This window comes from Artemia sp. Qi Xiang Cuo, chromosome 8 (assembly GCF_049724085.1).
Source record: "Artemia sp. Qi Xiang Cuo chromosome 8, ASM4972408v1, whole genome shotgun sequence".
In the NCBI taxonomy this organism is placed as follows: domain Eukaryota; kingdom Metazoa; phylum Arthropoda; class Branchiopoda; order Anostraca; family Artemiidae; genus Artemia; species Artemia sp. Qi Xiang Cuo.
In genome coordinates, this window is record NC_142801.1 from 28518074 (window position 1) to 28545639 (window position 27566).

General features: G+C 36.0%; 1 long non-coding RNA gene across 1 annotated transcript in view; it reads left to right on the forward strand.

Annotated features, from left to right (window-relative positions):
• Positions 1–25571, forward strand: part of LOC148949304 (uncharacterized) — a 29404-nt gene extending 3833 nt beyond the window's left edge. Inside the window, exons 2-3 of the long non-coding RNA XR_016142077.1 lie at positions 18947–19086; positions 25390–25571. This is a non-coding gene — a long non-coding RNA (uncharacterized LOC148949304). The remainder of the gene's footprint in view (positions 1–18946; positions 19087–25389) is intronic.
• Positions 25572–27566: the final 1995 nt, after the last annotated feature.

Here is a 27566-nt window from a genome sequence, read left to right on the forward strand (position 1 = left end):
AAATTTTGTTGACACATCCTCTACCTTTTCTAAAACTGCACTGTTCTTCTCTTAAAACTTTGTCTATTGCATCTCTTAGTCTAAAAGGGATCATATTACTAAGTAATTTACTACCTACAGAGCCCAGACTAATGCCTTGATTATTACTACACTCACTTTTTTCACCTTCCTTATAAAGTGGCTTAATTAAGGTTTTCCTAAAATCGTTAGGTACTTCCCCTTTTTCAAAAATCATATTCATAATCTTCAGTAACTTATTTCTAACCTCAGAGCCACCATATCTAAGAAACTTATTTACCACACTATCAACACCTGGAGCCTTATTTTTTGTTAATCTTTTAGTACTGTTGCTAATTCTTCCTCACAAAACAAATCTTCCTTTACATCCAAGGTATCACAAACTGTTTCATTTTCCTCTATATCTTTTCCTGCAACTCTATCTTGGTTTTGCAAATTCTCGAAGCGTTCTGCCCATCTCTCTTTAATTCTTTTTTTTATCACTAATTGTGGCTCCATTCCTATCTTTAACTGGGCCAAGTCTGGATTGACTACTCCCTCTCAATTTATTACCATACCACTAGAACATTTTACTATTATCCCATCTTGTTGCATCTTCCAGATCATTGGTAATTTCATCCTTGGCCTCTACCTCGCATCTCCTTAGTTCATATTTTAATGCTTTTTCCACTTTCTTTACATTCCTTTTGTTTTCATATGATCTATCATTTAGATAATTCTTGTACAATTCCATTCTCCTTTCTATTAAACATAAAGATTTTTCACTAATATTTTTAGCTGTAGTTCTAACTTTCTTCCCTAAGACACCTTCAGCAACTTCACAAATTATTTTTCTAAAATTATTCCAACCATCTTCCACATTATCAAATTTTAAACTCTTAAGTTTAGTATTCAACTGTTCCTGAAAAGTTTCTCTCAAATTCTCATCCTGGATTCTATTAACATCATAACTTCCCAGGAGGTAATTACCCTTCTAAAATTTCAGCTTTAAATTAACCCTTGACACTACTAAATGGTGATCTTTACTTTTAACCTCAATAACAGCACTCCTATATACCCTAGTATCTTGTATTGATCCTGCCAGTCTTTGGTTTACTATAACATTATCAATAATTGCTGTCTTACCATCACATGAATACCATGTTAACTTACAAGCATTTTATGACCAAACACTGTATTAGTTATAACTATATTGTTATACCTACAAAATTGCAAAAGTCTGTATCCATTACTGTTTTCTTTTCCTACACCAAATTTACCTAGGCTAAGATACCATCTATTTTTATTTCTACCAACATGGGCATTAAAATCTCCTAGTAAGAGCATCATATTTCTACCTTGGACCCTGTCTATTACCTTCTGTAACTGTAAGTAAAATTAATGTGAGTGACTAGTATCTCCATCAGTCAGTTCCACAGGGGCAAATACTACTGTAATTGATACCTTGAACTTTTTAGTCGTAAAGTAATCAATTAGTGTTCTATTATTAATGCCTTCCCAGCGTAAACAAAACTTAGTAGCTTCTTTATTCATTACGAGCCCTACGCCCTATATATGTACCCTATCCCTCCTGCCTAAGTAAACAAATTCTATATCACCTAATTTCATGCTTCCTACCCCTGGGATATGAGTTTCTGAAACTCCTAATAAGTCCAGTTCGAATTGTCTGAATCCATCAGTCAAAATGTTGATACAATGGTAATTTTTTAACGTCATAACATTCCAAGTTCCAATTTTCATGTGCTTTAAATCATTGAAATTATTTTCACCTCAGGAAAAGCAATGATCCTGGATACCAGTGCAGGATGGGGATCACATATCTTCTCAAGTCTACCCCAAAGCGCTTAATCTGGCTTAGAACTGGACAGCAAGAAGTCCCTGGACATCCATGAATGGAGGCTTTGTGCAATCCTGGGCCCATCTTGGTCACAACATGCTTTTCCTTACTTGGCATTGCTCTTCTATCAACAAGAGTCGAAATCCTGCACAGACAATCTCAAGCCTATTACCTCCGACTTATTATATATTCATGCCTACAAATATTATGCTACTACGGAGAGGTAAGCCATAATAGATAAATTAGCTAGGAAGAGGTTTTTCACCCCGAAAACACCCGTCAAAATAGACCAAACCCAGAAGAATTATCCATTAATCAGAATCCTGTGTAAATACTATGTTGTTTACTAGGCTATAATTTCCTCGACGGGCGCCACTTCTCAAGTGGGAATTGAGTTGACTGCAAGGTTCCCAGTCTTGCACGTACCCCGAAAGGGTCAAGGCAGCCCTTTGCAGAGGCCATTGTCCATAGATCTGGATCTTATGCCCTGTCGCAGTTTTCCTCCTATATAGGATCCTCCCGCGATGGTGTTCTGCATCACCCTGCAATTTAATTAATTACTGGGAGAAGGTTTGTAACTCATGGGACTTGTGGACACACCAGTGGGCCCTTTTGAGTGCAAATTTGAGGGGCCTTCTTCCTCCTCTGTCTGTATTTATGACCCCCGGGTGAGAGTGCCCCAGTTTCTATTATGGATCCCCAAGGACAAGGTCCCCCTGGGTCTGTGCCTCCTATGGAGGTACCCTACATATCTGTAGGGCGTTCCCCTATCGCCACCTGGGGACACGCTGAGTAGCCTGGGGGAGGCCAGGAGCATAAGTTAAGGCAATAAAGCCAAAAACAATGAAATGAAAGCATGTTTCCAAAATGATGATAGACATTATGGTATTTAGGCTATATGCTATAGAAACCACACTAAAGAACTGAAGTTAGTCATATTGAAATATACCAAAATATGATGAAAAATAACACTTTAGTAACAAAGTTATGGATTCATAAGCTATTGGAAATTCTATATGGTTTTAATCATAGGCGGTGCACTAGCGCTGCCTAAGTAAAGAACGCTGTGGGCACAATGTGTTTTTTTTTTCTCCATACCCAGGCACTTCGTATCAAAGGAGTTGTCATAGAAACTTTGAAAAGGGCTCATTCGATTGGAAATTGGAGTGGCTAGTACCCTTTTTAACAATCGAAAGTGTTCGGTGGGCAACTAGCCCCCCCCCCCCCGCCCCTCAGTCCCCACAAAACATACCATCAAAAGTTTGGGATAGCCATTTTGGTAAGTGTAGTTATAGTCCGGATAGAAGTTATATTTCTGGGAAAGATACTCCTCTACAACCACCGGGATAAAGGCTTTAAGTCATGTCCTAGGTGCATGTAATGCTTTTTCCAAATGCGTTGCCGTAGAAGCTTAAAAACATACTCGGGCAACTGAACATTAGCAGGAATAGTACCCTTTTTAATAGTCGAAAGTGATTGGAGGGCAACTAGCCCCCCCCCCCACGCCCATCTGTTTCCCAAATACAACCAATAAAAATTTTGTGATAGCCATTTTGCTCAACGTTGATGATTTCCAGATAGAAATTTTTATTTAAGGAAGACGTAGCCTCACAACCCTCAGGGTAAGGGCTTTAAGTTATGGCCTGGGGGCATATAAGGTTTTTATAGAAGGCGTTGTTGTAGAAACTTCAAAACCGGCTCATTCGATTTGAAATTCAAAGGGCTAGTGCCCTTTTTAATAGTCGAAAGTGATTGGAGGGCAACAAGCCCCCCCCACGCCCATCATTCCCCCAAACACATTCGATCAAAATTTTGAGATTTTGAGCGCTGCCTAAGTAAAGAACGATTTGGGACAATGTATTATTTATTTTTTCTTCTCCATACCTTTGCACTTCGTATCAAAGGAGTTGTCGTAGAAACTTCAAAAAGGGCTCATTCGATTGGAAATTGGGGTGGCTACAATCTTTTCTAATTGTCGAAAGTAGCCGGAGGGGCAATCGCCCCCCCCCCCCCCCCCCGCTGACGCCCATCATTCCCCAAAACACATCCAATCAAAATTTTGAGATAGCCATTTTGTTCAGCGTAGTTGATTCCCACATAGAAAAAATCTTTTTGAGGAGGATACTCCCCCACACTCCTCGGGGCAAGGTTTTTATGCTATGACTTGAGGGCATATAAGAATAATTTTTTCACAATGGAACATTTATCATTTGTTTCCTTTAGAGCAGGGCACTTCATATGGAAGGGGTCGTTGTAGAAACCTCAAAAGGGGCTCATTCGATTGGAAATCGAGAGTTATAGTGCTCTTTTTAATAGACGAAAGTGATTGGAGGGTAACTAGCCCCCCCCACCCATCATTCCCCGAAGCACATCCAATCACAGTTTTGAAATAGTCTCTTTGTTCAGCGTAGTTGATTTCCAGATAGGAATTATATTTTTGAGGAGGACACTCCCCCACAACCGTCAGGGAAAGAGTTGTAAGTTATACCCTGGGGGCATGTAAGGTTTTTATAGAAGGCGTTGTCGTAAAAAATTAAAAACTGGCTCATTTGATTGGAAATTCAAAGGGCTAGTGCTCTTTTTAATAGTCGAACTTTATAAGAGGGCAACTAGCCCCCCCCCCCCCCACGCACATCATTTCCCCAAACACATCCAATCAAAATTTGGAGATAGCCATTTTGTTCAGCCTAGTTGATTTCCGCCTAGAAAATATGTTTTTGAGGAGGACACTCCCCCATAACCCTCAGGGCAAGGGTTTTAAGTTATACCCTGGGGGCATATAAAGTTTTTAAAGGCATTGTCGTAGAAACTTCAAAATGGGCTCAATCGATTGGAATTTCAAAGGGATAGTGCCCTATTTAATAGTCGACAGTGATTGGAGGGCAACTAGCCCCCCCCCCTCAGGCCCATCTATCCCCCAAACACATCCAAGCAAAATTTTGAGGTAGCCATTTTGTTCAGCGTAGTTGATTTCCAAGTTAGAAAATATGTTTTTGAGGAGAACACTCCCCCACAACCTTCAAGGCAAGGGTTTTAAGCTTTGCCCTGGGGGCATATAAGGTTTTTATAGAAGGCGTTGTCTTAGAAACTTCAAAACAGGCTCATTCGATTGTAAATTCAAAGGGCTAGTGCCCTTTTTAATAGTCGAAAGTGATTGGAGGGCAACTAGCCCCCCCCCCTCACGCCCATCATTCCCCCAAACATATCCAATCAAAATTTTGAGATGGGCATTTTGTTCACCGAAGTTGATTTTAACATATAAAATATCTTTTTGAGAAGGACACTCCCCCACAACCCTCTGGGCAAGGGTTTCAAGTTATGCCCTTGGGGCAAATAAGGTTTTTTTATAGAGGGCGTTGTCGTAGAAACTTCAAAAAGGTTCATTCGATAGGAAATTCAAAGGGCTAGTGCCTTTTTTAATAGTCGAAAGTGATTGGAGGGAAATTAGCCCCCCCCCCTCCACGCCCATCATTCCCCCAAACATATCCAATCAAAATTTTTGAGATAGCCATTTTGTTAAACGTAGTTGACTTCCAGATAGAAAATATATTTTTGAGGAGGATACTCCCCCACAACCCTCAGGGCAAGGGTTTTAAGTTAGGCCCTGGGGGCATACAAGGTTTTTATAGAAGGCGTTGTCGTAGAAACTTCAAAAAAAGCTCATTTGATTGGAACATCAAAGGGCTAGAGCCCTTTTTAATAGTCGAAAATTATATGAGGGCAACTAGCCCCCCCCCCCACGCCCATCATTCCCCCAAACATGTCCAATCAAAATTTTTGAGATAGCCATTTTGTTAAACGTAGTTGACTTCCAGATAGAAAATATTTTTTTTAGGAGGACACTGCCCCACAACCCTCAAGGCAAGGGTTATAAGTTATGCCCTGGGGGCATATAAGGTTTTTATTGAAATCTTTGTCGTAGAAACTTGAAAAAAGGCTCATTCGATTTGAAATTCAAAGGGCTAGTACCTTTTTTAATGGACAAAAGCGGTTAGGAATATTTGTTGTTGTTGTTTTTGTTTAGACTAGTGCACTTAGTATCGAAGCACTTGTCGTGGGAACTTCGAAAAGGGCTCATTCGATTGAAAATAGAAAGGGCTGATGCCTTTTTTAATAGTCAAAAGTGATTGGAGGGCAAATAATCGCCCTTCCACTCCCACCCAACCATTTGCCCATTATGTTAAAAAAATAAATGTTGCCTTAAGATTAAATCAAAATACACTGTGATAATGCTAATTCCCAATTAGGCATTTCAGCAGTATCCCAAGAACGACTGAGGGTATTATTTTCAAACTTTCGGGGCTACTTTTGCTCTTTAAACAGATTTTTAAAGTAAACAGATTTTTTTGCGAATGGTATCAAGTTTTCTATTTCAGGTCAACTAGAGGAGGTATGAAACTAGATTAAACACTATTATTTGTGTCCAGATTTTTAAAAGGGTGTATGTTGTTAAAAAATGCTGAAAAGTTTTCTCCATCATACAAATAGCAGGTCAAACTATAAAGTCTTAAATAAAACAAAAAGATTTAAAGTATTATTTTCTATTTCCCTGAAAAGACTAAGTCAATATAAAACGAACAGAAATTAATTAAAAAATATTTTTCCACAAAATAAGTTTTTCAAAGAAAAATAGAGTAGTAACCTATATAAAGGTCCGACAAGTGATTGCGTAATATGTCTTACCACGGGCAGTCATCTATATATCCGACAAGTGATTGCGTAATATGTCTTACCGCGGTCATTCATCTATTATCACGACCGGTATATACCTTAGCAGACAGGTTTCTGAGGCAACACCCATTTTCTAGGAGCCCAATCAGAGAGAGCGGAGGCTACTCAATATACGGTAAGTTGATTAGTAATTGGATTCAAATATAAGGAGTTATTTTCATTGTAGTTCATATTAGTAAGAGAATTGAATTCAGAGAGAATAGTTTATTTGAGACGATATTAGTAAAGAAAATGAGTGGTACATTTACACTATTGGAGCTTGATGGTGGAGCAGGTAGTAGCATTTGTAGCAAATTGTTTCTAAATCGAAGATATTTCTCCATACCTATACGTGGTAGAAGATGAAATCTAAAGAGTAGAAAAGTTGTTTCTATCATGTATATACATTATTTTTATTAATAAACAATTTTCCATACATTTTTAGAACAATTTATTCGTAGGGCATTAAAATCAATATTAAACACGCTTGAAAGTATATTTTCCACTAGAAAGTCGTTCAGTCGCGGAAAGTCAACGTAAATGCTGAGAAAGTTCTTGTAGATATAGTCTCGACATCTGAACATGAAAAAGAGTAGTGCATGAAAGCCTCATGTTCTAGTCGTTAAATCCTGTACTCTCCTCTGATTTTGAATAATAATTTTTCCATTGCTCTCAATAAAGTTGTTGATATGTTGTATGTAAAATTTGATAGACCAAAAGGATCACAAAAACCGACATTCATCGCTCTCCGACAGATGTGTAGCCAATTGTCTGTCGTCAATCACAGAAGACTGCCATTATAAATGATTAGAGTATTGTTAACACTTGGAATTTTTTCAATGAAGTCCGATGGTATGCAAAAGGACTTGTACTGGGACATGTATAAATCCATATTAAATACGCTGATTATTTGGTTTGTGTTCATGGTGCTAAGTCTAGTAGAACACTGCCGTCGGGTGGGATTTCCCAATAGGTTTGAAATTGACTCAATGATATTAGCTTGATACTCTCAGTCAAGGCATTGGCAAATGTACACTCTAAACGTATATTCCCCGTTTGTACTATGCTCATATCTTGAGGGCCTGACAGGTCCAAAACAATTACACCATGATTTTTTGAAAACATTGAATTGGTTATTCCATTTTCATATAGTTTTGAATCATAATCTAGGACTTGCATAGTCAATTCATACAGAGTTCTGTAAGATTTTTTATCGAATGATAGAGTGTACAGTGGGATTCCAATCACTTTGCACACAAGGCTAGATATACCAAAAAAATTATAATCATGGGGGGATGTAGTCCAGGATCCAACGGCTCTGGCACTCTTCACAAAGGCCAAAGAGAGCTTTGATGGGATTTCTCCATTGATAAATGATGAATCGGTATAACTGCGAGAGCCAGTGGCAATGTGACATTGATTGGTGATCGTATGGGGGACAAGAAGTTTAATGTTGTTACCATTGGCTCTTAGCTTTTCCACTGCCAATGCAACAGAGCTTATAACCTGTTGTTTTCGAATATGAAGAATTGCCGAAGTGATATTGACATTTGCATCAGGTGCTGCAGCAAGTGTTTTTCTCAAAATAAAATTCGATGGAGCTGGTTGTAACTTTCTGTCAATCTTGACACTGGGGGGGGGGTAACCATTGGGATATATTGAATATCTCGTGATTTAATTTTCCAACTAGATTATACTCCTGGGTCACTGCAGCAGTTAACTCACCGTCAGTATCAACACCCGAGTTATATTCATAGCCCAATGCCTGTCCTCTCAACTGTTTATAAGCCTTTGGTGTCATCATCATACATTGAATGTACCTTGCATAGTTGAATAAGTTATTGCTAGTGCTCGTCAATGTTCCATTAATGAAAAAACTAATTTGTTTGAATAAGTTGTGTAGGATACAGTTTTCATAGGACAGACCATCGGTAGCAGTGGAAGTTGTATTGTCTGACTTTTTCTTCGCAGCAACATTTAAACCAATAAATATTGATGATAAATCGATGAGATAGTCTTCATTGGAAAATATCTGAAAGTGTATTTTCCGAGAGGGGTTGTTGAGGTGAAAATTGTTCATAGTAGCCGTATTTGACACTGACATCAACATTTTCAGCATTGACTAGATTCAATGAGGAGCGGATTGATTGATGCGATTCCTTGTGGGGGATATAGGTCATCTTAAGAGAAGAAATCATTCTTTGATCCAGCCATTTTTTTTTCTTCTTCCTCCTCTTACTGGTCTTCTTTGTTTTATTCTTCATAGTCATTGATGGTGTCATTCGCTTCCCGCCTCGGTAGAGACTGATGAGTGAATGATGATCACTCATCCTTTTTAATCCCTTCTTGTTTTTCTTAGATTTTAATTACTCACTAATGACTCTTGCTGATGCTCTACTATTTTCCGTTAAACTCTCGTTGAATTTATTACTCGGACTCCAGTCCTGTAGTTTTCAAGCAGAAAAATTTGATGCAGGAGGTACAAGATGGTTTCTGGCAAGGGGTATAGCAGAACGAAATAGCCTAGCAAAGCAACTACCAAGACCATAGCCAGACATTTGTAGTACGCCCCTTGTAATAGTCCAATCCATGTCCTATTTGACGTGGACTCAGAGCACTAACATAGCAGTTGATATCAGGACAGACAAATGGAATTCTTCTATTGTTCATTTTAGGCAGTGATGACGATTGGGTCGGAAATGACATATAATCACAGCTAAACCTTTTGATATTGCTGGAGGATCACCCAATTCAGTTGTTAATGTTAACTGACAGAGTTCCAGATATAAAGTGTTTACAGGCCCATAGTGAAGATACTTTATATTATAGTGATGAATATGATCTTAATTGTCTTTTTGTTCAAGAATACGTAGGAGGGGGACATTTGAATTTCCGACTCTCGACAATTCAACAAATGAGGCATAGAGAAATATACAGGTTTCCGAGGAAGAGGCTGGTGAATACTTAGCAAAAACAAAATTAGTGATTCCGGCACTTTTACCATTGATTATATTGAGTTTAAAGCCAAGAACATATTTAAGATTATCATTGAGAATGACCTTTTCAGTGGCAATGGGTGAACTAATGTAGATCTTCCCCTCTTCCTTTGAATTGTTGAAATGAAAGGTTCTTTTTTTACGAGCGGAAACTCTTTTATTGATAGAACGACATAAATCATTCATACAATTGAGCTCCTCGTATGGTAATTCAACATACGGATAATCCAACCAATTGATCTTTTGAATTTGTTCTTGATCACCTGGGGGTGGCGGCCAATCGTAGGGTCTAATTTTTATATCATATTTACGATCCCTTCTCAGGATATCATAGGTATTTTTGAGAATACAGTCGACAAGAGCCACTTCACACGCACCGTCGAATTTGATGGCGTGGGAGAGTTTCGTCCAAAAATCACTTGTCTTATGCCGGTCATTGTAGAGAGGATCGGAGGCGTTGGACATAAGTGTTACATGGAAATCATTGGGCATTGTTAATATCTTCAACACTGATCCAAGAATCAAGATCAGAGTTGTATCCTAGCCATCGAACAAGTAACTGTTTCTTGCCCCTGCGAGTACGAGTCTTTAATATCTTTTCAATGACATAGATTTCACTATTATGTTTAACTTTTTGCAGTTCATAGTCACAGAATCCGCAGAGAATCTCTTCATCTTTTGTGTCTCGTAGACGTTAAGTTATGGGTTTGCTGTCTAGGATTTTCGCCACTTTAAAAAGTTCAGTGGACCACAAGTAATTACCCTTTTCAAAAAAAATCGTTGTTCTATTAATTCGAACAGTACCACCAACATTGAACTTTTTCTTCACGATCGTTTCATTGGAATATTGCTTGAGAAAAGTATCAAATGTATCATGCTCCTTATGATGAGCTTCCGTTGGGGTTGAGTTGGACAATGATCGATGGGCTCGTTGATTATAAATCAAGATGATTTTATCTAAATCATGAATAAAAGCAGACGTGTTTTTCAATGTACAATATCTTGAAATTAAAAGTCGAATAGTTCTTATCAATCGTTCGGTTAATGCAGCCTTTATAGGACTATGACCATGATAGAGCAGTGTATTATATTTCATTAGTACTTTTTCAACATGGGGATTAACAAATTCACTACCCCAATCCGTTTGAATTTTTTTATATGAATCTTATTCGAGTTTACTTTCTATAGCCTGAGCAGCTTCAACACCTCTCTTTGACCGCAATGGAATGACATATGCATAGCGACTAAAAACAGTGATTTTAGTTGGAATGTACTTGTAGTGTGTATTGTGACGCCCTTGAATCTCATCTGGAGTTAAGAGATCTGCTTGCATTATGTGTAGGGGGGAAAGCTTTAGTGTTTCGATAATGATTAGAGCGAAGTCTATGAATTCTATGTAGAGTGTAACATGATTCATTTTGTATATAGTCTTGCACACTTTTAGTGTGAACATCAGTGACTTTGGAAAGAGTGGTGGGGGAACTTAAACTTCCCACTTCACCAATATTTTTATAAACACGTTACTGAGATTCAGCCATTTTGAACGTAAAAACTTAGTGTAATGTCCACTACCCTTTTGTATACTAGTGTGTGGTGATGGTGGTGGCGTTAAGTTGTTACGCCTTCGCTTTTATCTAGCAATCTTTGGTTTCACCTCATCTTCCTCGTGGTCAAATCAATGTTTCCACTAGGCGTGCTAGTATTTTCCAAGATTGATTTAAAATCTTCTTCTTCTTCTTGTTCATGTTTTAATAATGATAAGGAAGGAGTACGTTCATTTAATATTTTTAGAATTTGCCTATTACTAATAAGGCTTTTGGGGAAGTTTAGTCTATTTAGAAAATTATATTGATATGTGTCAAATCATAAAAGTCCTTTACGATTTGTAACCATATCATAGATTAAAACAAGTAGATTATAGCTCTTGTTCTGAATTTTTATTCAATTCCAATTGCTTTCTCATTGCTAAAATATCCGTGACTACACGTAAATCCTCGGGTGTATTTTGATTAAGATCCAATAGGATGTAGCCGTAGGGTTTATTAGTTGCCTGATTGTACGCTGAGAGCAGAAATTTAGGTGCTCCAGGGTATATTTGTTTATTAAGAGTTTTTAGCGAGCTAGAGTCAGGAAAACCTGTGTAGATGATATAGCAGTTGCAGCTGAAAGCAAGTGTTTGCATGCACTTGCTCTGATGAAACAGATTATGTATACCAAGAGTAATAGAGATATGGTCATAACGTGAGCGAACGATAAACAATTGTAGTTTTTCCATGGACTACTTTTCAATGGATTCATCTAAATCGTCAATAATCACCCAAGAGTTTGGTTCAATAATGTTGAAAACATCAGGTCCCTGTAAGAATTGTATCTGTACTGATGTAGCAATAGCTTTTATTTTATCGTATGACTCCTACCAAACACTGTAGCAATAGTAGATTTTTTTCGGCTTTTCCAGAAACATTTGATCACAATGTTTAATTATTTTAGTTAAGAGTTTCGTTTTGCCTGGCATTGATGGACCAAACAGAAACGATCTGAATGGTGTTTTAAATTGATACATATTCCCTTCAACAGCTCACCTACAACTAACTGTAGACTATAGATGTCTAATTACTAAATAATTTCCCTATTACTACTCCGTTCAAGAATAATGAGAACAAAATCAATAAAGAATCATATTTTCTTTTATCTTTAACATAAACGCAGCAGCACTATACAGATAATACAATTAGAAAAAGACACATTAAAAAAGAAAAATACACTTCTTTTTATTTATTTATTTATAAGAAAAAGATAAACAACATTTATTTTAAATAAGCACTAGGAAAAAACACTTTAATAAATACACTTTTTTTAATTTATTTGTTTATAACAAAAATATAACGTTTATTTTAAATAGGCAGCACTAGGAAAAAACACTTAAAATAATATAACATTTTTTATTTTAAAAATAACATTGGGACCCCCTCGCCCCCGAGGGTGGCAGTCGCGGCGCCCGAAGGCCGAAGCAGCCGGTAAGCGTAGCGGGAGCCCGCTGCGGTGGGCCAGGGCCGGGAACATGAAATAACTATATATATTGAAATTATGAAGAAGTAACTGCTCTGCCTTGCACACACACATATTGAAAATTATTTATTTTGATTGAAAAAAAAATTTAACACCCACCACCACCCAACTTGTACTATGAATGAATTGGAGTTAATTTTTTCAGACCGAGTTGTTTTCAATATTCTACACAATCAACTCGGTCAGAAATTAAAAAGTCACCGTGTGGTTGTAACTTCACACTATCCTCAAGCGCATAGACTTTGTCTGATATGGCTGACATGGCATTTCTCTCAACTATAACTGTATAGTTTTTAAATTGTAAAGAGTGAATTGCCATGACTTTCCCTCTTCTGACTAATCTACGTTCTATACAGTTTCTATAAACCCTCATATCGAAATTATTCTTTACAAAGTTTGTAGGAACCCCCTTGCAAACTTGTTTGATATCCTTGTTGTGCGTTTCCACACAGTATACCTTCGGCCCAGGAAACACACCACTGCATATCAGATCGCTCCCCGTTTCAGATTTTAACATTCACAATTGATTTGGGGCCTGCCGTTTCACTAGCTCTAGATAGAGGGACTCATTCTAGTTGGCGCAGTCCATCCGAAAGCTAATGCATTGTCCATTGTCCAAATGGATCAAAAAATTTTCAGTTTCAAATTTTAACAGGAGTGAATCATCGTCCTTATAGTGTACTTGAACTTGTCGTTTAGTTAGCCTTTGTACCTTGCGTATGTTATAATAAAGTGACAACATGAGTTTTTTATATATTTCCCTTATTGCACTCCCGCCTGCAATATTCTTATTTTAAATAATGATTCTTTTCTTACAATGTAGGAGTACCATATCAGAGTCTATGACAGTAAACGATGTGAAGTTTGAAACCGAAATGATTCGAGCACAATCTTTTGGATTAGTTACAATGTCACATTGACTTCTGTTTCATATAGTTTCGCACATTATACCGAAGGCTGAGTTTAAAATGAGTTTATATATTTCCTTCTGAACCTTCGTTTTCGCTTGTGAACGTTTACTGACAAAGGTGTCAATAAACGTTTTCATATAAGGCTTTTGATCAAATTGGAGGGCTCTATGAATCTTTGTGACTTTTAAAACCATTGGACACCATCCATTTCAATAGCAGGTGATGTACAACAATATTCTGTTTCATGTTGAGGTCGCCAATAAGTTTTTGCTTTGAAGGCACCCATTTCATACTCCCATCCTCTACTAAAGATAAATTGTAGGGACTCAGAGAGTCCCTACCCACCGGCCTATTTATGCACGGGAAAGCAAAGTTTTTTACCGAGTCATGGATTTCCACGGGTGCTTCATCGTCAATTGAAAAAAACCATCCCCCGGCCCCATTCTCCTCAACGATAGCAGTTTTGGGGAAACTCAAAGCACATGGATCGTTAAGCCATATTTAATTGCCAGACGGTAAAAAGTAGAAATACTTCTCCAGTAGGTATAGAATCTTCATGTCCAAAAACTGTATCTGAATTTTCATTGGTGTGATATCCGGTGGTTTAGTTCTAATCATACTGTCACCATCAAAAAAATACTATCCCCTGATTGATGTCTCAAAAAGTAGATTCTGATCCACATCAGCGATAAGATCTATTTTTTCTTTTCTGATTTTAAGTATTAAGTCTATCACCAGATGAGGAGTAGAAAAATAATACCCTAAGTCCAACCCAAATTCCCCATAGATTTTATCCGTATTTTTGCATACAATGTCCAGAAGAGTCAGTACATCACTGGCCAAGTACAGTTACAGTAATCCCACCCATTTTTACACCCACCCATTGCCCAAGCACTCTTAGCAAATTCATAGTCGCTTATGGTGCACTGGCTCTCAGTAAGAGAATTGTAAAAAGCTTCAATGGGTGGTAATGACACCTCATCTAGCCTCGAGGCAGAGTTGTAGTAATCATTTGCATATATGCCCTTACACGTTAATAAATCATACATTTCATCATCGGGGAAGCGCTGTGTAAGGAGAGGGAAGCTATCATAATTGTCGCTTTTCTATAGTCGAATCAATTGACTTAAGGACTTGGGATGAAGCTGAAAGAGTCTAAAAAACGGATTTTATTCAGGCAAGTGTTACCCTTGTTAACTGTTTTCCATGTGAATTCTAGCAGCAGTAGCTTCTCCGATGATTTGGGTATGATATTATATGAAAAAGAACGATATATCCATGTGTTATCTGCAACTCCCCCCTTGGGCATGCGCGCAAACACCGGTAAAATAAACATTAAGTTGTATTTGGAATTGCGTATAAAAACCGGTACGAAATATTGCTGTCTAGCGTTTACATTGCACGATTGATGTGCAACCCCTCCAAAGTTACTCCCTCCCGATGTAGTTTCCTGCCATAAATGATCGTGGTCGATCACCTTCCTCTTTCCCCCATTCCGAACACCATCATCAACTTCCCCCTTGCAAACCCAACATATTTTATGATTTCTAATGGCCAATATGTCATCTGGTGATAGGAGCACTGGATAGTTTGTGTAGTGAAGGCGAGAAATTTCACCATTCGCTGTTTTAATTAGACTGGTCAATCCAGAGCGCATGCAGTCTTCACCACCCAACGACTCAACTACATCCAACACTTGCATGGTATTACTGGAATCTCGTTGCGCGTGAGCGTAAGAGACCCATCTATGTTTCGTGTATTTTAACACGATTTGGATTTGACGAATCGTACACGTCTGTGAGTCTCGCTTCGCAGTCCAAAGCGATCTTATTGCTCTCTACGAGCGTGTTCTGGAAGTTCTTAAAACTTAATATCGCTCTATCTCCGCTAACCGTCTCCAAAGCCCGGTATCCATGACGTTTACAGTGTCTCATGTGATTCTTTAACTTTAAGTCAGTCCAAAATCGGGAAAGGCATGTTGGACAACAGTGACACACCCCAATATTTTTACCCTAACGTAAAACCCTACTATTATCTGTAACTGGATTAAAATGTCCCATTGAATCAGGTTCTGAGGGTGGCGAGTATAGAAGCAAGACCAAATGCTTCACTGACTGAATGGACAGAGCCCTAACTTGAAAGAATACACCCTTTTTTCAGAACGCTGGCTCTCTTCAAATCATGTTTCATATTGTAACACCAATCTTGAAATATGCATAAGCCCGCTCAAAAATATCTACCACTCTTAATATCAAGGCCGATTTATCATTGAAATAATTAAAATCTACTTTAGGAAACATTGAGCCCTCCCTACCATTAACTGCTAATTCGTCCAACTTTATCTTAGAGGCATTACCACGCAGAGATTTATAGGCGGCAATCAAAATGCATATTTGAAACACTGTAGCCTCGCATCAAAATAAATTTGTTGTATTCCTTTAAAAACCTCCAAATCTGAATGATATTTTAATTCAACATTCCCAGTCCCACCTCTTAAAATAAAAACTTTTTCAAATTTACATATCTTACCTCTTAAACTCTAAACAAACAAAACAACTGACCCACTACCCCCCCCCCTCTTTATGACTATCTAATTTAGTAACAATATTGCTTACCCAATAAAAAAAACTTCTACATAATTTGATAAATGCGGGCGAATTGCTAACATTTCTGTGCGCAAGTATTTTGAATAGTGCTCGCTCGCATTTTCATTTGAAAATAAATTATTTTTAGTGCCGTTGATGCTTTTAAACTGTCCCTACCTCCCCACACCCGCATCTGTTGTTCAAGAAGGGCTCGAATCTTGTTAACATAGGAATGAGTAATATCCAGGGGGTGTGTTACTACACCCCCTGTAGACATTTGTATGGTGCAAGGCAGAGTTAGAAAGGAAAACATCCGGAAGTGTAAATAGCGGTGGGGGTAATGTTTCACTACTACTACTATCATTAACCCCAAGGGTGGGGTGTGGCATAGAATCCTCAATAGCACCACCCTCAGTCTGTGCATTTGCATTAGTTGACCGGGGTGTAAAATTACCCAAATCACTTAGTATGCCCTCCAGGGTATTATGGGATAGTTGATCTAGCCAGCCTGTATTGTCCTGTGACGGTATTTCTCAGATGCACTTGTGCTACTATCACCCAAATGCTCATTCATAAACCTATTTGTCCATTCCGGGTCCTCCACCATATCAATATCAAAACTTAAGTCGTCTAGGCTAGTTATATCCCCAAAACAATCATTTAGAAAGCCCCTTTCCTACTTCATAATATCAACAACAACTAAAGTATCATCATCCCTAAAGTCCATTGGCGGTGTAATGATTGCCGCAGGTTCACTCCAAATAAGTGCTTCTCGAGCTGATGGTGGTGGTGGTAATTCACTGTCTTAATCTATAAGAATAGAATTTATTTTCCATGTGAAATATCCACTATTTTAAAAAGTCAAAAAACTATGCCAATTTTTCACCCTGCCAAAACTTAATTTCCCTCCTAGAATTATATTGGCTAAATACTTGTCCACTTCAATCATATAAAGTAGCCAAATAGAGCTTAATCAATTTTATATTCCGCCATTTTTATAATATTAATTTCACTGAAAATAATTGAGCAGAAAAAAGCCCGATACATATTTACTAGTTGGCTGGCATACACAACGTAAAGTTTGGTTAATGCCAATAAAATAAATGGAAGTACGATAAAAAAAATATTTGTCGTGGAGTTGCCAACACCTCACTAGGAAGCGATAATTTATTTTTTTACCCCCAACACTCTTTTTTCTTCGATAATTAGCCCCTTGAGTAAATACAGACGCGCTCTTACAAGTAGCTGATTAGAAATTATTAGCCGAGCAAACGATGCTCGTCTCGTTAAGTTTTCCTAATTAAGACTGCAAGTGAAATGTGGACAAAATTTCATGAGAAGTGCATTATTCCTTTGACAAATATACGAACCAAAGGCGGGTTTTTCATATGCTAAGTTTCTTACACCTTGAAGCCTTTTTACATTTGATCTGACCAAGAGGCACGCACGCGCTAATCTGGTTTCTAGTATTATTTTTTAACTATGCCACATGGAGGCCATCTATGGTTGTTCAAGGCTTGAAAGTTAAATAATACGCAACTTGTTTAAAAAAAGGAATTTGCAAAATTGTGAGTGTGTTATAACTCTAAATAAAAATATGGGGTTATTTGATAAATGGACTTAGGTTAGAAATTGCAGGTAGGTCATTAGAAACCCCTTGTCCATCTGAACGGGATCCAACGGATTACAGTTGGCCTCATCGACTTCAAAGATTGTATTAGGTGCCTTTCAGTGTTGTCAGGGGTGACATCTAACTTCGTTCGCTTTTGGTCGGGGGTTTGATCATCAGTGTCCTGGAATAAAAATTAATTTCAGTTTTTCGCTAAGTAACTTATAACCTTACATGTATAATTTTTAATCATCTTAAAACACATAGAAAAAAGAACGACAGTCCTAGATGGAGCCTAAACCAGATATATTTTAAATACGATGCATAAAAAAATAACACATTTTGATTATTTAGTTCGTCTATTATTTATTCAGAATATTAATGGGGATCCCCCCCTCCCGTCACTCCACAATACCAAGCACCTTACGCTAAAGCTGTCAGCACTTTCAAAACTCTCCCTGTGTGTTTTAATAAAAAAAATTTCTATCAGACAATTTCTTCACCATAAATAAATCGATTAAGAGCATTATACCTGGAAAATATTTATCCCCGCATACCTGAAAAAGGCCTAAACACTTCACAGTGGTAGCTACTCAAAGAAGAATTAAAATTTGTGATAGTTAATCGTTACTATTCTAGTATCTGATACAAGGATATTTACATATAAGTCTAATATAAGACAATGATGACTTAATGGCAGCATGAAAAAATATGAGATATTTCGCAAGCTAGTTAAGAACCCTTTTTAGTCAAAATACCTGAACAGCTGGCACATAGCGCTTGAATTTGCCATTGATAATTGCTAAGTTCGCTGAAAGCCAGACGGCAGAGAATTTAGTCTTAAAAATGTGATATTTCTGTGAATAAACCAGATACCCGATATCCGAATGGGTATCATAATACATATTTTAAATACGATACATAAAGAAAAAATAACATACAATTGTGAGTATTATGAGCGTTTGATATTTATTCAGAATAGTAATATGTAACTATACGAAAAGGGGCTTTTTTATAATTCAAGAATAATGTATATTTACTTACCATAAAGATTCTTTTGGAGTTCTCCATTGGAAAATGAATAGATTTAACTATAAAAGGGTTATTTCAAATTGTATTCTTCAACTAATCCAGAAAGAGTAATTCCATCTTTATTTATAGTGAAAAAACATGATTATATGCCCTCCAGGTGAAAACCAGTATTTTTACAGAGACCATCTTTGAATATGTGATATGACGAAGTCGAGTTTTGGCTATTGAACCTAGAAAAAACATGTTCTAGCAATAGATGAATGACCGTGGTACGACATATTACCCAATCACTTGTCGGATATATAGATGACTGCCCGTGGTAAGACATTACACAATCACTTGTCGGAACTTTATATAGGTTACTACTGTAAAAAAACTCCATTAAACAAAAAATGGGCAAAAATAAAACAAAAAAATTTATGAAGCGTGAAACTACCAAATATCAGCACGATAAATAAATGAATCCCAAATGGAAAATAAATTACAGTTATGAAGCCAGTCAAACTCAAAATGAGCAGAAATAAAATAAGTTGGACGCAAAACCCCTATGCCTTCCCAAGGCCAGAACAAAATTTGCGTCTTACTGAAAAAATACAAATGAATGTGCATTGTCAGTTTAATATACATATACTGATATTTAGTAATCAAAATGTTAATATTATTTGATTTATTAAAGTTATAAAAGTAAAAACATTTATATTTTTTTCGGTAAAGTACAAATTTTGTTCTGGCCTTGGGAAGGCATAGGGGTTTTGCGCCAAACTTGTGTTAATTTCTGCTCGTTTTGAGTTTGACTCTGTTATTTATTGTAATTTCTGTTTGTTTTGAGTTTCATTTATTTATCAATGCTGATTTGTGGTAGTTTCACGCTTGGTAGATTATTTGATTTTATTTTTGCTCCATTTTTTGTTTAATGGAGTTCTTTACTTATGTTTGAAAAACTTATTTTGTGGAAAAAGTTTTTTCAATTAATTTGTATTAAAACTCAAAGAAATTACTTTGAAGTAAATAATGAAATTCAACTAAAAATAAATTAAAACTGAGTAAACAAATGAAACTTGAAAACGTCAAAATGAATAAATATAACTCAGAAGGACATGCCATTAAAAGAAACAATCAAGTCAATCTTACAACGATAGATTAAAACTTAAATATTAGCAGATTGTCATAATAATTTGAGAGGTTCTAACACCAATCTGAAATAAATAAATAAGAATTCGGAAGGTTGCTAATCTACAAATTTTAAAATAATATGATAAAGGTTGTGATAATAGTTAGAGAGTTTTCTAACTAATAGATTAAAACACAATCCAAGTTGGTTGGGACAACAATGGGAGAGGTTGAAATGAAAACATGAAAAAAATAACTGATAATTAGAAAGGTTTCTAATTAGTAGGTCAATGCATAATCTGAGATGGTTGTGACAACAATATTGGAGAGGTTGGAAATAAAACCAGGAAGGAATGACGGAGAGTAAGTTACGAGGTTTCTAAATAATAGATTAGCACATGATTTGAGAGGTTGGAAATAAAACCAGGAAGAAATTACCCAAAGTAAGTTACGAGGTTTCTAAATAATAGATTAACACATGATTTGAGTGGCTTCTGATGACAAGGTTGAAATCAAAACCTGAAATAAAAAACTGATATTTAGAAAGGTTCCTAATCTAAAAGTTTTAACATAATCCGATAGGGTTTTGATGATAATTAGATAGGTTTCTAATTAATAGATTAACACATATGAGATAGTTGTGATCACAATTTGAGAGGTTGGAAATAAACCAGGGAGAAATAACTGAAAAAAATTTAAGAGGTTTCTAATTAATAGATTAACACACGATTTGAAAGGGTTGTAATAGCAATTAGAGAGGTTAAAAACAAAATCTAAAAGGGGTGACCGAAAATGATTTGAGAGATTCGTAACTAATGCATTATCTGAGGGTTTATGAAAACAATTAGTGAATCTGAAAATAAAACCTGAAAAGATAGACTGAAAATAATTTGAAAGGGTTACAATAGCAATTTCAGAGGTTTCTAATTAATTGACTAAAACACAATTTGGAAACAATTTGAGAAGGGGAATATTTCAGAGGCTTCCAATTAATAAATTAAACATAGTTTAAGCCCGTTATGATAGTAGTTTAAGAGAGTGAAACCAAAAACTGAAACAAATAACTGATAATTCGAGAAGTTTCTAATCTACAGATTCTATTATGACCAGATAGAGTTGTGATAATAATTACACAAATTTGTAATGAATAGATTAACACATAATTAGTGCACGATTTGAGATGGTAATGATAATAATTAGAGAAGCTGAAAACAAAACTTAAAAGGAGTGATTGAAAATGATTCGAGAAGTTTCTAACCAATACATTAAAACATAATATGAGTTTTATTTAAAATAATTAGTAAGTCTGAAAATAAAACCTGAAAAGCTTAAAAAATAGGGTCCATTCAGGTGGACTTTAGAATAAGAACCCATACGAAATTGAGAGCGTATAACAGTAATGGGCTCAACTTTTAAACCGCAAATTGGTACTACCTTATGAGCCTTTACAAAACAGGTGAATTATGTTTAAGATAATATAACAAACTATGGGGAAAATAGAGTTTATTTGGTAAGGGGCCTCCATCCCTGCATACGAGCCACCTACAGGGAAAACTTAAAATGAATGTGGATTTAAATAGAATATGTTCTGAAGGCTAAGCGATCGACGCTCAATCTTAAATGTTAAAAATTTAAAGAAAAGCCAGATAATAATTTTGGTCTTGTTTTGGAAGCTGAAGACGCCCTTTGGGAAACAACTTAATGTTAAAGAAGTTGCCTTGAGATTCATGTTCTGTGGGCAAGTTTTGGTGTGTTTTTTCTGCAGTCCTATAATTTTAACATTATATAATATAATTTAAAATATAACTTTAATACTTTAATATAACGGCTGAAGAAGGTATGCACATTTGTGCAAATCAAACTGAAGGTAGAATTTCCTTTCATACTTTGTATTTTTATTATCAATTTTAAGTTAAGGGAATTTAACTTTAGATATTTAGTATTATTTACTAGTAAAATATTGGTGTTTAGGAATTTGCAGAGGACATAGTCAGCACTAATGCTGGTAGAATTGCTGTCTTTGTGCAGTGTATTGATTAGGAAAAAATAAAAACAGTAAGACACAATCAAATTAAAAGGACATGGTATAACTTTATGCTTGCCTAAGTAATTTCATCATGTTTTGAAAGGTTGGGGATAGGAATTAGTTTAGGAAAAGATAAATTATTTACAAATAATAATATTTCATATGTCTTTTACCTAGTGGCTGATCATGAGAACAAAGCTTTGTGGATTGAGAATTATAATTATTTTCCATAGATCAAAATTCTATGCTTACACCTCTGTCCTTGCAATTATATCTGTTTTGTGTGCCTAAAAGTGGGCCTCTAGTTCACTCACCTTTGTCAGACTCTCAAACTTTCAGTGTTTGCAAGAAGAAACTTAGGGAGAGTAAAACGATTACTAAGACAAGGAATTTCTTCTGTTAATTGGAGGAGCTAGATGGGAATAGGAAAAATACAAAATTGGGGAGGACAGCCATCTCTTTTGGTATTAAAATTGGGGTGTGTTTGGGAAGCAGAATTATAAGGGGGGTTAGACTGGGCCAGAGAGGAAAAGACAGTGAGTAGTTTTTGAGATTATACTAACTTGACAGGGCAAAACAGTAGCATTGCTTGTGATTTTGTTCGGACTTTTTTATGCAATGTTTTAGTTATGTGTTTATAAAGGTTTTCTCAATTAGGTGTCCAATTTCGGAATGTAAGATAAAATCATAAAGTTTCTCTTTTTGCCTACCAATGGGACGTTTTCAATTGGAGATTGGGCTGTGGTGGTATCTTATACTGTTATTTTTAACCTTTTCCTATAATTGATTCCAATAAATTTATAGGGTATCCATTGCAAAATAAAATATCTTTCATGTAGTCAACTTCTGGGACTAAGTGGACTTCAGGACATATCTGTTTCACCTGATCAATCAGGGATATAACTACTCCCCTTGCTAAACAGGGGGGGGGGGGTAGAAGAGAAATGTAAGTATCTATTGTTATGGTGGGTTTCCTACAAATCAAAACTCAAGGTTGGGACACTTCTTGAAAATTAAATGGTCTGTAAAAGGTCGTTTATGATTTCCTTCTTGTTCTAAGATAAAGTGAAATTCTAATCTAAAATGTTAAGGTGTGCCAAAAAAGTGTTAAGTGAAGCCTCTCTGTGATTCCAAACAGAAATAATGTCATCCAAAAACTGACCCCAAAACAGGGCTTCAGAGGAAAAATTTTCAGTGCAGAGGTTTTAATATATTCCCTATAAAAAGTGGCCAATAAAGGCAAAATGCTAGTATACAGTAAAAAAAAAATTTGTGCAAAAAAAAAAAATTATTGTGTTAGAAGTATAATGAAAAATCATTGCAATGCATAATTGGTTTGGTATATAATGTTGTCATTTGGCGTTTATTGTCTTCAAGTCTTTCAGGGGCAAGTTCTCATTTTCCAATATCACAATAAGTATACATAGAGACAGTATCAAAACTAGCCAAAATCATATCTTTTTTTATATGTCAGGGTCTTTTAATTTCTTAACAAAGTGAACTGGATTTCTAATGTATAAATTTTGCATGGACCAAAAATTGTGGACAATCATTTCCCAAATATGGCAGCTGGAGAGCTATAAGCAGCCACAATGGGGTTAGAGGAAATCCATCTTTGTGGATTTTTGGCAAACCATAAAATTTAGGAGCAGAGCAACCTTTTGGATAAAAATATTTATATCTGAGGAGTAATGAACCTTTTAGTTTTTAAAACTTCTAATTATTTCGTATTTTTCATGTGAAATTATCTGTGGGACCATAATCTTTAAGTTTTTCTGTGTGCTTGTCAGATAAGATACCCGTAACTTTTTTAGTGTACGAGGGTTTGTCAAGAATAACCTCTTTATTCCCTTTGTCTGCCCTAGTAATAATGACATCTATGCCTTGTATCTTGTTTCTTCAACTTTTTTTTAAGAATTCGTGTGTCCCTAGTATCAATGGATTTTATGTATACTGAAAGTACTCAAGAAGTCTTTTGATTTTTAGTGGGGTTTTTTTATGGTTTGTTTTTATTTTTCTATTTCTGCACTGGGGACAGCTGATTGGTGGTCTCGGCTGAAATATTTGTATTTTTCTTTTATTTTCACTGACTGGAACAATCCTCAATTTTTCTTCTTCGCGTATGTCTTTTTATCTTCTTGTGATGCTTAGCCAGTGTGGTCTCAGAAAATATTTTTTGGGAAAATTGGAAAGCCAAGTGGACCTCGAAGCATAACTTGGAATGGAGGGGGCAGGGAGAGGGAGATGTAAATTAAAAGGCACTATATGTATCCAGATTATCAATGTATCATATCTGCTATATTTTGGGAATGGCTTTGAGAACTGAGCTATAACTTTCAGAATGGAGGGGGGGGGCAAGGGAACTTTAAAATTTATCTATAGTGGGAGAATATGAAAAGGCCAAACTTTGTTTATCTTTGGTCCACCCAGGGGCGGATCCAGGATTTTTTTTTTAGGGAAGGGGGGCGCAAAATAGGTTGATAAAAAAAATTAGGGGGGCGCAAAATAGGTTGATCCGATAAACTTGCGTTAGGAGCAAGTTTAATTAACGACAACTTGAGTTAATTAAGTAAATTACACTACATTAGACTACGCTAGGGGGGGCCTCGCCCCCCTGGATCCGCCACTGGGTCCACCTTGAAGTTTTTGCTATATAACCCTCTGTGGAAGGTGAAGTAGTGAAGAAACATGTACCCAGGTTATCAAATAAGCATATTAATCATATCTTGGGAATGGCTGTGGGTGTCAAGTGGAAGCTAGCGGGCAGGTACTTGGGCAGGAGTGGGATTGAACCTCAAACTTGACGTGGGGGAGGGTATTTTTTGCCTTCTATCTGCTTAAAAGTTTTTGCAATACAAGTCTCTATGGGACTTGGAATATATTCACGGTTAAGTAACGAGGTAATCAAAAGACACTTTATGAACCGAGTTCGTCAACACAAAATATCTTCATTGTCTCGGGAACGACTTGGGAATTTAGTTGAAACTTTTGAACAGTGTTAGGATGGGATAAAAGAAATTCAAATTTGTGCTTATGGTGTTGGGACCCAAAAAATCATCGTCTCCAGGTCTGTTAAAAGTTATTGCCCTGGTTAAAAAACTCCCTGGGGATAACAGTAAAGTAACAAGATAAATTGAAAGACATTACATGTACTCAGGTTACCAGGCTATCAAAACACCATACCATGTCTATTATCCTGGGAAGGGTTTGGGGGATCTTTTTGAGACTTTTTAGGCAGCTTTGAGGGAGAAGGAGGGGAAGGAGAGCTCAAGTTTTATGTTTGGGATAGAGGATGAGAGGGTTGAAACATTGTTTCTAAAAAATATTGGTTTGCCCAAAATTAGCCAACAATTTTGTTTCTGAAAAGCTTGAAACTTGTGTCTTAAGCTGCTAGGTCAAGAATGTCTCTATATCTTAAGTTTGTTTTAAGTTTGACTTGATTATTAATTAATCATTAGAAATTATTTTAATTTCTGTTTGTTTTAGGTTTCATCTGTTCATCATCAGTTGCATCTGGTATAATTTATATGTATGGTGTGATTATTCAGTTTAATTTCTGTTCTTCTTATTTTTCATTTATTTATTTTGCTCATGTTCTGTTCATTTTAATCTCGAATTATTATTTGACTTAATTTATTTTTGTTTTAATTTTGAATTAAAACAAGAAACTCTTTCTTTGATTTCTTTTTTCTTGAAAACCGTTCGGTAATTAGACAAAAGAATATATGTTATTGACCAAGGTTTATCAGATGGATAAGCTGATATGTGTTACAATGCTTCGAATCCCGCAACAGCATAATTTGTTTCCGGTATATAGCATGAGATAAGATAATATTTATTCCAATTAGTCTATCACAAGCTCTAATAGAGTCGAATCCACTTCTTATATCAAGTAAAGGTAAAACCTAAAAAACTGAAACAACAAATAAACCTTAAAAACGAAATATGTTCTCTTCTCTTTTGGCAAAATCCCTTTCTCCAACTATCCCCATTCTTACAATCAACCGACTCGTTCGTTCTTGGAACTGCGACTCTAAAAATATTACTTTATAAAATACTTAAAAACTTTTATTTTTGCCAGAGATTCTATCTCCATAATTTTCTATTAAAAAAAGCTATAAATCTTGAAGATACCCCCCCCCCGCCCCAAAACTAATAAGACTAATTTAAGCACAAAAAATCACATTTTCCACAGTACCAAACGTGTTGGTAAAATTGGTGCATAAAGGCTTCTCAAGCACGGGTGCCAATTTTTTGTCTTTAATGGGATTGGGACTTGTCAGATTGACTCCTCCATCAAAGAGGATTTGTCATTGTTACACGATTTATCAGGGTTATATCTGGGGTTTTTTATATTTTGATTATATGAATTTTTTTCAGAATTTGAATAGTTGCACCTTCTTTTCTCTTTTATTTTTTTTTTAATGCGAGCGTGAAATTAAACAATATAAGTAAGAATCAAAATTACATTTCAGTGGTATAGTTTTGGGAAATGAAATCAGGAATGAGAAGTAACCTATATATTTTTATGCTATTGGTTCTTTCACTCTTAATGATTAGAGATGTTCCCGACTAAGAATTTTATCTTGTTTCTGAAGTTTAAATAAAATTTATAAAACAAAAGCTTATATATCCAGGCCATTAATTTTTTTTTAATGCCCCCTTTTTTTGAAAAGGCTCTTATTTCTCCTCAATTATAAGTTCTGTTTTCTATTTTCAAATCTATTAAAAGTCAAGTGTTTTAGAATTTAGAAATGGCATATTAAGATTTTTCGCCATCTGTTATTTCGATATAATATTTGAGATGACGCTAAGTCTCGCAAAATCTTTGATATATGTCCAGGGCTTCCACTATCCCCGAATTTTCGGGGATTTCCCCGAAAATCTATGTGTCTCCCCGAATTTTTTTTATTTTTCCCCGAATCCCCGAAAATCACTCAACCACGGTTCGACCCCTAGTGACTATCCCTAGCAAACATTACTTTACATACCATAATTTTCCACTACTCTCTTGTTCGTTAATGTTCGTCTCTTGTAATACTTCGCATAAGAACCAAACCGATACAATTTAATTATAGACGGTTCTTTATATGTTCACAAACGTATAACTTTCTTTTCTTTAGATTAAATAATTTTGAATGCAGTATTCCAAATGCTATAAGATTCTTACATTTACATCATTCGTGGTCAAGTTTCTCGACAAAATTAGCCAAGAATTATACTTGAAGTTGTTTAACGGAACGCTCAGTTAGATTCTGGGTTTTAAAATTGAACTTCTAAAGAAAGAGAATTGTTTTGAAAACCGAATCAAAAGTTGAAGTTTGGTTTTCTTTTGCTATTTTTTAGTTTGGAACATGTTGTACTAATTCTCAATATTTGGTAATTGAACGCATAATATGTTAAAAGAATTAATCTTTTTGCCAGTAATTCTTACCAATTAAATGAATGTTTATTTGGTGCGGAAAATTTAAAGTTCGTTTCTTTTTATCTCAGGATTGCATTTGTTATGCCATCCTTAATCGTCAAACGTATTCATCGAGCACTCCCCTCACAATTATTATTCTGGCCCCTTCGCCCGTGTAATATTTTCAGTGATGTAATATATTAAACTGCAGTTTTAGGAACTTTTACGGTCTTGCAAACCTGTTACTTAGGCAAAGGAA